At 39.8% G+C, this 16,267-nt stretch overlaps 1 protein-coding gene across 1 annotated transcript in view; it reads right to left on the bottom strand.

Annotated features, from left to right (window-relative positions):
* LOC126199389 (sodium- and chloride-dependent glycine transporter 1) overlaps positions 1 to 16,267 on the bottom strand; it is a 629,023-nt gene that overhangs the window by 209,960 nt on the left and 402,796 nt on the right. The gene's annotated exons all lie outside the window — the stretch shown is intronic.

A 16,267-nucleotide genomic window follows, 5' to 3' on the forward strand; every position in this document is an offset into this window, starting at 1 on the left:
AATCTATAGCTGATTCATTTTCTCAGTTGCATTCATATTTTGTTAACAAGTAATAGCGCAATTCATTTCATCTGGCAAATTAGGGAAGTTTAAAGAATGTGGATATAATTTTTCTTAAATTACCAGCTGCCACTTGGTGTTTATTTTTAAAATGTTACACACAAAGAATAGCTCACTTAAAAGTGAAAAAAACTATTTAAAATTTTTCATTTAGTTTTTAGATCATTAAAATTTACAGGCAATAACTAGTAAATATTTGGTACAAAAAGGAAAAGATAGAACTTTATACACGTAAACCTAAACAAAAATAAGTAATTCACACACAAATTTATTGAAAATATTTTTTGTCAAATTCTGTCAACCACAAACCATGTATAACAATGACTTATAATATCTTATTTCTGGTTGTGTTCCTTTATTTCAAATTTTTTTCATTTATTTATATACTCTGCTTTTACCTCTGTTCATCAGAGAAGTTTCTTTCTGTTGAAAACCCTCAAAATTATTAATTTCATTGTTAAAGATTTCTCTGTTTTAGATATCCAGGTCAGAAATACTATCTTCATATGGGCCCTTTTGAGTTTCATTGATCCTATTTTGTTCCTATTGATTATAAATACTAGAATATTTGTTTAATAATCTACTTTGCCCCATTCTCTCTTTCTGTGAGAAAAGTAATGAATTCTGTGGCGCAGAATACTTATTTGAATGATGGAATAGCCAATTTTTGCATTTATGGAGATTGATTTTTGTTGTTGTAGATCTCTTTGGAGAGTTAATATGTAGTCTTAAACTTTTTGGCTATGATGTTACTTGCTGATTAATTTAATCTATCGATTTGAATAATTTCTCCATAACATTTGAATTATTGTGTACTTTTGATACTTTCGAGGTCAGTTTATAGAGATTTCACAGCATCCAAGAGCATGTACATTGTTTTGGAAGTGGACATTTCCAGCCTGTATGGCTTGTAGTTTTTCCAGGAAGACTTTTCTGAAGAATGAATAAATTTATGTTTTTGACCAGGTTCACTAGGTCATCTCTGAAAGTAAAGTAGTTGATTTGGACTCCTTTCTTTTTTGATCCTAATTCTAGTTTGTGATTTATTCCAGATTCTCGTAGATCCTTTTTGCATTCCTGGAAGATTTTTCAATACTTTAAGAGCAAGAGTGGCAGTCCATATCTCAGCCTTCACCATGTTTTTATTTTCAATGGTTTTGAAATTTGATTGAGAAATTTAACTTTAGATTTAATTCTTGTGAGAAGTTGTTTGAATAAATTTGTCATTCTGTCATCAACACTGAATACATAGAGTGCTGAAGTAGGGTTAATTTATCAACAGAATCATATTCTTTTGTAAAGTCAACAAAAGGGATTACACACACTGTTTTGACAGTGTTTAGTGTTGGATTACATAACTGAGATTAGAATATTTGGTCTACACATGACCTTTGTTTCTGAAATCCTGCGTGCTTTATATACATTTCTGATATATTTTGTTTTTACTTATGCAATAACACATTTGCTTGAGATACTTAATGAAGATGTTGATAATTTTAAGCAATTTTTAATAGTTTTTTCTAAATTTGAGTTTGGTTTATTGAAGCATACTGACGTTAACTTGACACAAATATAAAAACATCAACATAGAAATATAACAAGCCGGCCGAAGTGGCCGTGCGGTTAAAGGCGCTGCAGTCTGGAACAGCAAGACCGCTACGGTCGCAGGTTCGAATCCTGCCTCGGGCATGGTTGTTTGTGATGTCCTTAGGTTAGTTAGGTTTAACTAGTTCTAAGTTCTAGGGGACTAATGACCTCAGCAGTTGAGTCCCATAGTGCTCAGAGCCATTTGAACCATTTGAAATATAACAATAGAAATAACCTGCAAAATAATTTAAGATTATTTTGTAGGGTATACATATAAGTTAAAGCAAAAAAATCTGATAATGAAACTGATTTTAAGCGGAAAACAAGGAAAAACGAGTATGGGGATCATACACAGGAAAATTACAGTGTTACTAAAACCTCTGAAAACATATCAAATTTTATGCAAATGTCGTTCTGTCTTGTATAAAGTAAAAACGGATTTTATGTTCTTTTAAAATTTTACTGATGTACACTTTTGTAGAGGCACCACGATTTTAACAAAGTTTTAGAGTAAACAGATGAAAGAAATGCACATAATTATATGAATAAAAAAGAATAAATGTTAATTTTGAAATTAGAAAAAATAGCGGGAAAGTAGCAAATGGTTACATTAGCTCTTTTCTTGTTCGTGGAGAGTGTTATCTGTGAGATATCTGTTGTAAGTGGTAAGGATTTTGTATGAGGGTAGTTTCCAATTCCTTGTGCACGTGGTACATCTGAAATCAGTGACGTAGGAAAGCTAGGATGACCCTTGCACACCCCTCAGCCATGGGTGCAGATCTACAGGTACTGGCTTCAGGGCTTGGTGAGCGGATTTTTTTATGATGTAATCAGTGACGTTCACTGCATGACATTATCAATCATAATGAATGCATAAACTTATCAAGCTGGCAGACGGCAGAAATTTAAAACATAAAGAAGGCACATGGTGGGAAAGTTAAAACTTAAAGATGATGAATGGCAAGATATTAAAGATGGTGAATGGTGGTAAATTTAAGTATTAAAGAGTGGAGGGAAATATAAAAATTAAAAATAAAAAAATTTAAGATACAAGTTGAGGAATTAGCACCATTATGCTTAGAAATATTTCCTCTCCCCTCCCCTCCCCTTTCCTCTCCTCTGAGCAGAGCCTAGTACTTCACAGACAACGAAAATGAAACAGCCGGTCACAAAGCTGGTATGTTGATGTACAAAAGTATCCAAATTTTATAAATTTTCTTTGTATCACAATTTTATATATACTATCAGGGAAAGGGTACAAACTGCAAAATTTTCACATTTAACTGTGCTTCACAAATCATGAAAATGATGCAGTCAATCACAATACAATCATCTTGGCTGTGCTTCAAGGTATCTGAACACCCTGAAGTTTTTGCGCCATGTTCGAAAGTATTTCACCAAAAAATTATGTGTTAAGTTTGGTTTTAACACTGCAGACACTGTAAGGCACAACGGTATGTATTGTTTTATGGTGCTTGCCAAGTGTCACAAGGAAGGGAGGCAGGTATTGGCAAGATTGGACTTACTGACTGAGCATTTTACTTATCCCTTCAAGTCTTGTCTTGCTGACATCCAATACATTTGACTCTCTCAGCTTTGCATAATATGACATGGATACTGCATTGCAAAACACACACGGGCATTACTGCTGATTGAACATAAAGTGAACTTGTTGATGAGAAGTACCAAATTAATGAAAGTTATTCTTATGGCTAAATTCGTAAAAAACGCATTTCTCAAACCAATTTCAACATCAGCTAAACATTATAGTGTCTCCCACGCTAGGATATTAAATTCATCTTTTACTTCAATACAACTGCCCAATGGGATCTTCAGGACACTCTGATGGAATAGTATACAGAACAGTCGTCCTACATATATGTATATGTAAGAAATGAGCGTTACTTTTTTTCAAAGTCACTCAGACATTGTAGCGACTCCTTGCTAGGGTAATGAGTTTCTCTTGCATGAACAAAAAAGTCGGCTATCTTCTGATGATAATGCCAAACATTACATTACAGTAGTAACATTGATTCATATAGGTAAAAAACGAGGGTTGTTCTTTCAGTAAAAATTTATGCCTACAACATGACTGTCGACTCTAAAATTAAGTGCCCCATATTATTTCTATGTCTAAATTATCTGTATTAATTTTTTATATAACAGCAGAAAACACATGTAGCATGCTAAGCAGACAGTTAACAGTTCCTACATCGAAATGAGGTCATGTTACTGGTAGTACAAAAACTATGTTTTATTCATCAAAAATATCTAAGCAAAGACATAATGGCTATGTCAACGTGATTACCATATCCAAATTGTTCTACAAAACACATGTCCCCTACTGGAAGAGTGTGGTTCATATGTGACACTTAAATACACTACTTAAGGCTCTCAAATTAATTGCCTCAATGATATGTCCGCATCTAATTTGTTCTATAAGAGAACAAAACTCATGTAGTAGACAATTAAGTAATAGTTTACAGCAGTTATTAACATGCTTATTACAACAGCCAAGGTTATCCACAAGCATCACATTTTCTGACACTTTGGCACAACAAAATATCCTAAACATTACATATTCTGCTGACACTAGTTATGTGTTATATCACTGAAACAATATATTTTCATAATATGCAAGATGTACATCAAAATACACAAAATACGAAATGTTTAGATATATCACAAACAACAGAAGATGCTAGTGATGGTTCATGTGAAACATAACCAACGATAATGGCACAATCAGACTGAGATGGAATGTTGACATCTCAAAGATGAAATCTTTGCCACCAAAATGAAAACATAATTGTATATCCCTGATAGCAAACAAATATTCAAAACTTGCAGCAAAATAAAACTATTGCTCAAAATATGTAAGACTTTGAGCACAAAACGCATGTGGCATTATTGTCCTAATTTAATTCTTGTATAAGATTTTAAAAAATATATAACCTTTTCACACTGACACTACTGAAAATACTTTTACGTTCAGCAGCACTTGTTAATGACCAAAGTTCAATTGTTGTACCACACCTTACAAGGACAATGGTCTCTCAAATTAAATACTGTATTGCCACATCCAAATTGTTTGTGTTACTTATTAAAATACACAGGATTTGCTGAAATAATTTATAGGTCGATCAATGAACATAATTATGTGTTTGTAGTGTACACAAAATTAATTAAAACACATAAAAATTGGTTCTGTAACATTGCAAAACACACTTGAGAGCTACTTGTGTTCCGACTTACAGTTTAAGGTACATTTATTGGTGTGAACTGCCAAAGAAACAATGTTATTCTCACGTCTAAATTTGTCAAAAACTCGCCTCTAAAACTATCAAAGTCAGTCAGACATTATGGTGAACCCAGGCTTGGGTATGAACTTCATTTTGCAATTCAAAAAGTTTGTAATCATCTCCTGTCACATAGTGGAATCTACATGACACTTCGAAAACAAAACCAGGTATGGTTAATTGGATAATGGATAAACAGATAATTGGGTAACAGGTCAATGGGTAATAACTGACAGTTAGTGGATAACAGACAACAGTTCTCAGGTAATGGCAGTCAGGTTTACTGTTTTCCATTTTCCATTTACTGTTTAGTATCTACTGTTTACATATTTAACCATTACTGGTTTACACATTACCCACTGTAGTCCAATTAGAGAAAACGTCGTGTAACCGCAAATTTTTGTATTGTGGTAGGAGGGATTGTCACGTACAACATACCAGTATGGTCTGAACGTGGGATGGGATGGCGGAGCGTTTAAAGGTCACTTTTTGTGTTTTTCCCGAACAATTCAAAAACAGCAGTTTATAGCGAAAATGTTTCCCAGTACAAAATTAAACTATATTAAATTTCCTGCAAAAAAAAGGTCCTATTCATTTTCTCTCTAGGACTAATAGCCTCCACATTGCAGGGTATGGAAAAATCGCAGCTTATTAAAAATAGTTTACTGTTAAATGGAGTGGGTTAAGAACAAATATTAAAAGCGTGTACCATGTCCAAGTGGGGATAAATTGTGTTCTGTGAGTGTAACAGGGTGGTAGGGTCGGGTGTGGAGGGTAGACGTGCGAGGGAAGGTAGGTCGCCAGATTGTTCAAATGGTTCAAATGGCTCTGAACACTATGGGACTTAACATCTGAGGTCATCAGTCCCCTAGAACTTAGAACTACTTAAAACTAACTAACCTAAGGACATCACACACATCCATGCCCGAGGCAGAATTCGAACCTGCGACCGTAGCGGTCGCGCGGTTCCAGACTGAAGCGCCTAGAGCCGCTCGGCCACACGGCCGGCGATGAGTTGCCAGTTGATATACGGCATGATAGCGTGTCCGCGAAGAGCCAACAGCTGAAGAGTCTAAATTTTGTTTGCATTACACAAGTTAAGGCGAAAAGTGATTGTTGCACGTAGGCTTTTCATTTTCTATTTTTTTTTTTTTTTAATTACAATCGTTTCATGTGGTGTTTAGTTTTTGCTGGCCGGCCGGCCTTCATAGATCTGCAAACTACAGGGGCAGAAGCTTATTTCTCACGCTATCTAACCCACTATGTCACAAGCAGCACTAGAGACTGTCTCACAAGATTATAAAAATCCTTTGCAGTCCACCTAATGAATCAGTGGCGACGCAATTTGCTGACATTCGCAGGTTATGTTTATTTTCCTCAGATGCACTAATACTACATGGAATACAAACATGAGTTACTAATAATACTAACGCAAGAAACACATACGGACCGAACCTACGTAAATTTCTTCAAATTGTTCTACTCTGCTAGAAGGGACATTGATTCTTAGTCATCTTGTACGGTAGCTGATCTTTCCTCTAGGGAATGCAACTTTCATCACCACGAGTGCTGTTCTCTGCTTATTTTGCAGTTAGACTATACCTTCCCTGAAAAGCTTGTAGGGTTTATTTGTGTGAGTAGATAGAATAACTTCTTTGAGTTCGTGTTTATAGAGAGGAATTATTTTCAGTCCATTAAATGACTACATAATTGCAGGTATTAAAGAACTTGTATGTAAATAATATGTATATATAAACAAAGGCTGAGAAAGGTATAATTTGTAAGTGCGATGTTGTCAGTGACCTTTGTAGTGTTGGTGCGAAAGTGACTGAATTGGTAAATGTGACCTCTTGCTGCTGACAATTGTTGACAGCACATTGTAAAGCCACGTAATTTTGTTGTCGTGAGGTGGTGGTGAATTACTGAAGGACCAGAAATTTACTGCAATTCTTCCACCATTAATTGTGTTACCAAACCTTTTCCATTTAGGAATTGCTGGAACTTTTATAGTAGACTGCACTGAGTGGAGCCACTTACCTCGTAACTACAGTGTGTCTTACAAGGTTGGTGTGACTGATGGAATGGGACTGATCATGTTGAAGTCGAGAGCTGTAATCTGATGAAATGCGTTGATTGACTTATTTAAACATATCTGAAGCTACATGACACCTAGGCGACCTACTTCTGCTGCAGAGGGAGACAGTTTAAGCCTCTGGGTCTCTTTAGATATTGAGAAACCTGAGTCTGGGATAGTGCATTTGATACCCCTCACGCTGTGAAAAAAATTCCAGTCAGTGATAATGGGAACAATGAAAACGCGATTGTCGAATGCATATTGAAGAACTGCAAATAAATACTCTAAACACGAGCTCAGTGAAGTTATTTCGTCTAATCACGTAAGAAAAATGAAGAAAGAAGGATGGGGAGATATATTCTGCCTATAGACTGAATTATGAGCAGCACTCATGTTGGGGGAAGTTGCATTTCTTGAAACCAGCTTTAGATTAGATTAGATTAGATTAGTACTTGTTCCATAGCGGCTGTACAAGAATCAATTTCCCCTCTAACAGCGTCGAACCGTGTGTAGGGATTTACACAGATTATGTGACTATGCGCTTCTTGCTTTAGTGTTACTGTTAACTCATATCTCTATTGTTGACGCACTTTGTCAGCATGTCTGCACACTACGACGCAGGTGATTCATAAGGCGCACTGCTGAGGTTCAATGTAACTTTGTGAAACACCAGATAGTTGTTTCTTGTGTGTAGTGGTATAGACAAAGTGGGAGTCGCCTGCTCCCTCTATAGTTTGCAGATCTAGGATGGAGGAAACTGCATGATCACATTCCAGTGTCCTATCCTTCCTCACATTCCAGTGTCCTATACTTTCTCGCATATTCCCTTCGCATATTACGAAATATATATGGTTTAAGTGATATTACATATTACTGGTGTCGTCAAAACGCATTGTTTTTGGTACAGTTTGTTGCGTTGAAGTGTCAGAAAACGCGACAATTTGTGTATAGCAGGTATGTCTGAGAGAAACTGTTATAAAAAAAATCAATAATCGCCATTGAATATTACTGCATTGCCGGCTACATAATTTTTTTACTGTTACATAAAAGTACCACAGATAATTTAGACATGGAAATAACTAGGAGAACTTAACTTGAGAGTCAATGTTTTATGTATGAGTTTTGATGGACGCGACATCCCTCCTTCCTTACCTGTACAATTGTTTATTAAAAATGTACTGTAATGTCTGGCATTATCAGCTATAGATGGCAAACGTTTTGTACTGTAAGCTAAATTCTCTGGTATGCATTCAGTGTAATCTTTAGCTGACTTTGATATCGGCTGTAGAGAAGATTTTTTGAGAAATTCACACTTGGAAATAACAGTGTTTACTTTGCAATACTCATCAACAAGTAAGCTGTAAGTTAGATCAGCAGTTTTGGCCATGTGCGTTTTGGAATGCGGCATGCATGTCATATTATATCGAGCTGAGAGCCAAATGCATTGGCTGGCAGCAGGACAAGACTTGTCGGCACAAGCTGAATGCTCGGTCAGCGAGTTTAGTCTAGCAGATGCCCGATACCCTGCCTTGTGACTCATGATAAGCGTCGTAGAACAACTGAGATGAGATATGTAAAACAATTAATTTGAGGCTCAATTGTGGCTTATACCATGTATGGTACAAAAAAATTGCACACGCGGTATGCAAGTGCTGTTTTGTGTAATTTTGTGGATAAATGCTTTTGAAGATGGCACAAAGAATTCGGTGTGTTCAGATGCTTTTGAGCACCAATATGACTGAATTGTGATCGGCTATTTCATTTCAATGGTCTGCAGAGTTGTAAGCTCTGCTTGATTGGGAGGGGAGAGGGGTTGTGTTGTAAACAACAACTGGGGTAGTTCTGCAATCTAGAATTCTTTAAAAATTTTATATCCATGTTTAATTTTTAAATTTTTCGCTATCAGCTATCTTGATCGTACGTCTTCGTTGATGAAGCCATGAATTGAAGGTCGTTGATGACTCATAGCAAAAACCCCCTCACTGGGTCCTGAATCCATTACCTTTATATCCAAACTCAGGGCCGAGAGGCATGCCTGAGTCGTTGTAGCATTCCCACTCAGGGAGAGTTTTTGATTACAGGTTGAGTAATAGCGTGATATTAACCTCAATGGCATAAGCGTTCTGACCATTCCTCGTAACCACGAAGTCGGGACGATGGTCATTATAGCGTCATTGCAAATTGGTGCACATTGCAAATTGTCATTATAAACAGACCCTACATGATCTGGTAGCCTTACAAAGAGATTCCCATACGTCATCTTTTGTTCTGTAACGTTTGCCGTGAAATTTACAGAAGTTTTAATCACTGGGTTGGGTGTCAAGAAGTGCACTGAGAGCGTGACACGAAACTAAGACAGCTAGCGACGACTAATGTTTTATCTATTTATTTTAACAAAAGATTGTGTTTACCTGATTTATACTATAAAAGCGCCTTATCAGTCGGTAGAAGACGTTTAATACTAGTGAGTGTAATATGCTGTAGCTAGCACTTGGTTTGCGTGTACATGTCTGCAGCCTTGCCGCTTTGTTCAAAACCCTGCTGCGTGGGCAGTAACTTGTAGTTAAGAAAGATCTGAGAAAATTGTGTCATGCCAAACGAGGAAATGTAACAATCCACAACACATTTTGTGGAACAATTGAATTATTATGGCTTCTAATATGGAATTTCCTGTGGAGCTTCTGGATGATTATATAACATGAAACATATGAGTTAAAATGTAAAAAAGTAACTTAAAAAGGGAACTAAAGATAATTATTTCATTTTAGTTTTCGAAGTATATGCAACATAACTTCGTTTAGTGATTCTAAGAACTAATGGATTTATGTAGACAATGGTAGTAGTGACACCATTATCAAAACATGTGGACTTTTACTACGATGTAGGCGCAAAAATATACTGAACAAAAATTACGTAATACTGCACATAAAGAATGTGGAAAATAAAGCGTAGGATAATACCGTCTAGAAAATTACGGAACAAATTGTGTTGTGTGATAGTATAATTGCTTGCAGAAAATTCACCAGAAACAAATGTGATTAGAAGCATAATTCGCATTGCAGCATTTCTTGGCGTCACAAGCCAAAATCATGTAGCATGCTCACACGCATGTGCACGGCCTATAGTGTTGATGTGCAGCATCTTTAACTGTGTGTAGTTTATCATAATTAACTTTAATAAATGGCAACTAGCAGCGCATTAACACCTTTTGAAAAATGGCTTAAGAACAACAGCGCGTATGTTGCTCTGTTATATGATATGTGTTACAATATTCGAGTATAAATTTGTCTACAAATAGAGAGGGTTGTTACGAAAAAGAGTGCAGGGTCAACTGCAGTTTCTGGCAGGTCTTATGCACAAGAAAAGTGATTAAAATGTTTTATCTCATCGTAGTCCCCCACTTTTTAAGTCACGCCAGTTTAAACGAGGAGTAGTAAGGGTCATCCGTTGTTGAGTGTGGTAATAACGGACACTAAAACATTTTGTGCTACGATACAATAAACGCAAAAGAATTTGTCCCAAACGCGTCTTAAAAGCAGAGGTGCTTCCATCTGTAACTGAAAGACATGGCTGCACCTGCAGAGATCGATCAGGTGAGTGTCAAATGAGAGAACAACAAGAAAGTTGTTCGCAGTGATGAAAGAAGTTGGTCGGGCCAGCTCAGAGATGGCTCCCATTCCTGATGGCGATTACTGTGATGAGTTCTCTTCAGCCAGAAGTTTGGGAGAACTCGTTTCATTAAGTTTTCCTGTGAAAATTTGTAACTTATCTCAAGTAGTTTCCCAGGGTGAGGTACAGTGCCTGCGATATTCTCGAAGCCTGATGGAGAAGATGGCGGTGACCTGTGCCGAGAACTAACAACAATTTCCGCCAAAAATTACTTATGCGTTGCGGTGGCTTAGAATAAACGCAGTTCTAAAAGCTAATAAATATTCTGAGCTGGATATTTTTGGGGAAAATAATTGCATTGTATTTAGGCAACGGAGCTTAACCTGAAACACATGTAACGAGAACTGTTATCATTAGTAACAGTAATAAAACATTTTGACAGCTATCGCAGAAACACTAGAAGATGAAAGGCATTGCCTTTAATCATGTCGCGGTAACAGTGTTAGTGTATCGTTGACCAGCTGGGGTAAGTGCTCAACAATGGAGAGACAGAACAGTGTTCGAAGTGTCAACGAGACCGGTAATGTGCAGCACATACTGAAAGCGAGATCTGAAGCCACAAAAATATTTCCACAAACTGAAAAAGGATAGAAACTGTTAAAGACTGCAGGGAATTTCGTTATATACAGGAGGAAGTAATAATACTTGTAACACGTGTCACTGCAGAAAGAGCTATAAAAATAAAGAAATTAAAATCGATTGCAATTGATGAACTCCGATGTTGCAAGGAATAAAACTATCGAACGATTGGTGAAGTCAGGGCTCTCGAGGCGAACGAAAGAGAAACAAACTTGATGCAGACCTGATGTTCAATGCGGAAGCAAACTGGCACTGTCGCAAGAGAGACAGAGCAAACGTCAAAAGTATTTATCGAGGGAAAATTATTCTGGCAATGGGTTGATCCTATTAAACGCAACAGTGGTAAATTCGTATGTCATATTTTGTCCCGATGATGATGATGATGATGATGATGATGATTACGTAGTTCTTACCACACTACTGGCCATTAAAGTTGGTACACCAAGAAGAAATTTAGATGATAAACGGGTATTCATTGGACAAATATTTTATACTAGAACTGACATGTGATTACATTTTCACGCAATTTGGGTGCATACATCCTGAGAAATCAGTACCCAGAAAAACCACCTCAGGCCGTAATAACGGCCTTGATACGCCTGGGCATTGAGACAAACAGAGTTTGGATGGCGTGTACAGGTACAGCTGCCCATGCCGCTTCAACACGATACCACAGTTCATCAAGAGTAGTGACTGGCGTATTGTAACGAGCCAGTTGCTCGGCCACCATTGACCCGACGTTTTCAATTGGTAAGAGATCTGGAGAATGTGCTGGCCAGGGCAGCAGTCGAACCTTTTCTGCATCCAGAAAGACCCGTACAGGACCTGCAACATGAGGTGGCGCATCATCCTGCTGAAATGTAGGGTTTCGCAGGGTAGAATGAAGGGTAGAGCCACAGGTCGTAAAACATCTGAAATGTAACGTCCACTGTTCAAAGTGCCGTCAATGCGAACAAGAGGTGAACGAGACGTGTAGCCAATGGCACCCCATACCATCACGCCGGGTGATACGCCAGTATGGCGATGACGAATACACGCTTCCAATGTGCGTTCACCGCCATGTCGCCAAACACAGATGCGACCATCATGATGCTGTAAACAGAACTTGGATTCATCCGAAAAAATGACGTTTTGCTATTCGTGCACCCAGGTTCGTCGTTGAGTACACCATCGCAGGCGCTCCTGTCTGTGATGCAGCGTCAAGGGTAACCGCAGCCGTGGTCTCCGAGCTGATAGTCCATGCTGCCGCAAACGTCGTCGAACTGTTCGTGCAGATGGTTGTTGTCTTGCAAACGTCCTCATCTGTTGACTCAAGGATCGAGACGTGGCTGCACGATCCGTTACAGCCATGCTGATAAGATGCCTGTCATCTCGACTGCTAGTGATACGAGGCCGTTGGGATCCAGCACGGCGTTCCGTATTACCCTCCTGAACCCACCGACTCCATATTCTGCTAACAGTCATTGGAGCTCTACCAACGCGAGCAGCAATGTTTCGATACGATAAACCGCAATCTCGATAGGCTACAATCTGACCTTTATCAAAGTCGGAAACGTGATGGTACGCATTTCTCCTCCTTACACGAGGCATCACAACAACGTTTCACCAGGCAACGCCGGTCAACTGCCGTTTGTGTATGAGAAATCGGTTGGAAACTTTCCTCATGTCGGCATGTTGTATGTGTCGCCACCGGCGCCGACATTGTGTGAATGCTCTGAAAAGCTAATCATTTGCATATCAGGGCATCTTCTTCCTGCCGGTTAAATTTTGCGTCTGTAGCACGTCATCTTCGTGGTGTAGCAATTTTAATGGCCAGTAGTGTTTCTCTGCAGCAGTAAGTTATGAATTATCGCATTCTATCGGACTTCCACACAAATATCGTGTTTCTATGTAATATTTTCACAGAAATTTGTTTCTTTTTTACGTAGTATATGATACACTAGCTGAGCTTTGCGATCAGAGCGCTCTCTAAGCGACAGTGTACTCACAATAACGTCCTTCAGACATAATGACAGAAGAAAATATTTGCTCCTAAATTTCTGTAGTTGTTCATTAGATGTGTTGTTTTACCTAAACGAGATATTGAAAGGCAGCACGTCGAACAACTAATTTTTCATACAGATACGTGATTAGAATATACTTCAGCTTATTCGCCACTAGCCGGAAATTCTAGGAACACCTCTACAAGAAAGGAAGTTTGAAATATGCGAGCAACATTTTTAAACACACCACCAGACAAAAAAGTGAAGCACCCAGGAAAAGGAGGAAGCGAAATGAAACGTCGCAGGTTGAGTAGGGGCGTAATGTTATTTTTTAGTTTTTTTATCGAGTAAAATTTAAAAGAAGCTGGCAATATGAGCCCACGTATCAGTATGACGTTACACCTCTCTGGCCTGAATGCATGCTCTGACCCGGTTGGGAAAGGTGCCATAAAGCCATTGTATCCTCTCCTCAGGCAAGGTGGCTCACAACTGTTGTAACTGGTCCCTGACATCCTGGATAGTGGCACTGGGATGCCGTTGACGTCCGAGACGGTGCCGCAAATGTTCTGTCTGGGACAGATCAGGGAGTCATGGTTGCCATGGGAGTATCTCAACTGGTCCCATACACGTTCTGTTGGGGACAGGTGTAAGAATCATAGTAGCCATTGGAGTAACTCAACTGGTCCCACACATGTCCTGTCTGGGACAGATCTGGGAATCATGGTGGCCATGGGAGAATCTCAACTGGTCACACACATGTCCTGTCTGGGACAGGTCTGGGAATCATGGTGGTTATGGAAGTATCTCAACTGGTGGTGGCCATGGGAGTATCTCATCTGATCCCACACATGTTCTGTTGGGAACAGTTCTGAGAATGATGGTAGTCATGGGAGTAAACTGGTTCCCACGAATTTGAGAATCGTGGTAGCCACAAGAATATTTCAGCTGGCCCCTCACATGTTCTATCTGGGACAGATCTGGGAATCATGGTGGCCATGGGAGTATCTTAATTGGTCCCACACATGTTCTGTTAGGGAGAGAAGAGAATCATGGTTGTCATGGGAGAATCTCAAATGGTCTCATTGGTCCCCCACAAAACCGAGAATGATGGTAGCCACAGGAGTATCTCCACTGGTCCCACACATGTTCTGTCAGGAACAGATCTGAGACTCACAACATCCACTAGAGTATTTCAACTGGTGCCATACACATTCTGTCAGGGGCAGGTCTGGGAATTATGGTAGCTGCTGGAGGGATCTCAAGTGACCCCACACATATCCTGTCTGGGACAGATCTGGGAATCATGGTAGCAATTGGAGTATCTCAGCTGGTCCCACACGTTGTGTCGGGGACAGATCTGAGAATTATGGTAGTACAAAATTGTTGAGGCTTTCGTGGCCACTTGTTGACAAACTGCCTATTGGCTTCTGTCTCGGGTTCTTCGGCCGACGTTCATCTAATGATTTTTCTGACGTTTCGCCAGCACGAGTGGCTGGCATTGTCAAAGCTTCACCCTCCATTGCCGGTGGTGAACTGGAGCCGAGCTCGCGGGCGCAGGCTATATGTACCTGGCGCGCCAACGTCCGAGGGCTTCTCCGCGGTCATTTCCGGTGCGGTTCTCCTCTTGCTACCTGCGACGGTCGTTCGCTGCAGTACGGGAAGCCAGGATCCGTTGACCTTAAGGCTTTCCTCTTTCTTGTTCAAACTGTTCGCGTGTTTTTGTATTTCTACAGCTTCTCTGAACAAGCGCGTGTGATAGTGCTTCTCTACAGCCAGAACTTCCGTGTCGGCGAATTTTATTACATGGTCGGTCTCATTCAGTGCGTGCTCTGCCACGGCCGATTTCTCCACCTGCCCCAACCTGCAATGTCGCTTATGCTCTTTGATCCTGGTGTTAATGGATCGTCCAGTCATTCCGACATAAACTTTTCCGCATGTGCATGGTATGCGGTATATTCCCGACATTGCAAGTGGGTCTCTTTTCTCCTTCGCCGATCTAAGACACTCTTTGATCTTCCTTGTCGGTTTGAAAATCGTCTTTACGCCATGTTTGCGCAATATACGGCCGATTCTGTCCGTCACTCTGGGAATGTATGGCAGAAAGGCCGTACCCGACAATTCTTTTTCCGGTTCCTTACTTCGCCGAGGTTTGGGCTCTGTTACACTACTAATATAATTTGTGGAGTAACCATTGCTCCTCAGGACAGTTTCCAGGTGTTGCATTTCTCGTTTGAGGTGTTGCGGCTCACATATTCGTCCTGCTCTCGTTACGAGCGTACTAATCATGCCTCTTTTCTGGCTCGGGTGGTGGTTTGACAGTTTGTGCAGGTATCGGTCCGTGTGAGTCGGTTTTCGATACACGCTGTGTCCCAGATCTTCGCCGTCCCTTGTGACCAGAACATCTAGAAATGGCAGTTTCTTGTCCTTTTCTACTTCCATGGTAAATGTTATGTTGGCATGGAGGCTGTTCAAGTGTCTTAGGAAGTCACTGAGCTGTTCTTCACCATGGCTCCACACCACGAAAGTATCATCGACGTACCTGTACCACACCTTAGGTTTGCAAGTCGCCGAGTCCAGTGCCTGTGCTTCGAATTGTTCCATGAAGAAGTTGGCCACCACTGGACTGAGAGGACTACCCATGGCGACGCCTTCCAGCTGTTCGTAGAAATCGCCATTCCACGTGAAATAGCTCGTGGTGAGACATGCATGGAAGAGCTTTCTGATGTCTAGCGGAAAAATGGAACCGATGTGCTCCAGAGCGTCACTGAGTGGCACTTTCGTAAATAACGAAACAACATCAAAGCTGACCAGGATGTCGTTTGGTGCAAGTTTCAGTTTCTTCAGCTTCTCAATGAAATGTCCTGAGTCCTTAATGTATGTGTCGGTCTTCCCCACGTGTGGCTGGAGCAGAGAGGCCAAGTGTTTTGCCAGTTTATATGTCGGTGATCCAGGAGCGCTAACGATCGGTCTCAGTGGAACGTTGTTCTTATGGATCTTGGGTAATCCATACAGCCGAG

This window comes from Schistocerca nitens, chromosome 8 (assembly GCF_023898315.1).
Source record: "Schistocerca nitens isolate TAMUIC-IGC-003100 chromosome 8, iqSchNite1.1, whole genome shotgun sequence".
Lineage (NCBI taxonomy): Eukaryota > Metazoa > Arthropoda > Insecta > Orthoptera > Acrididae > Schistocerca > Schistocerca nitens.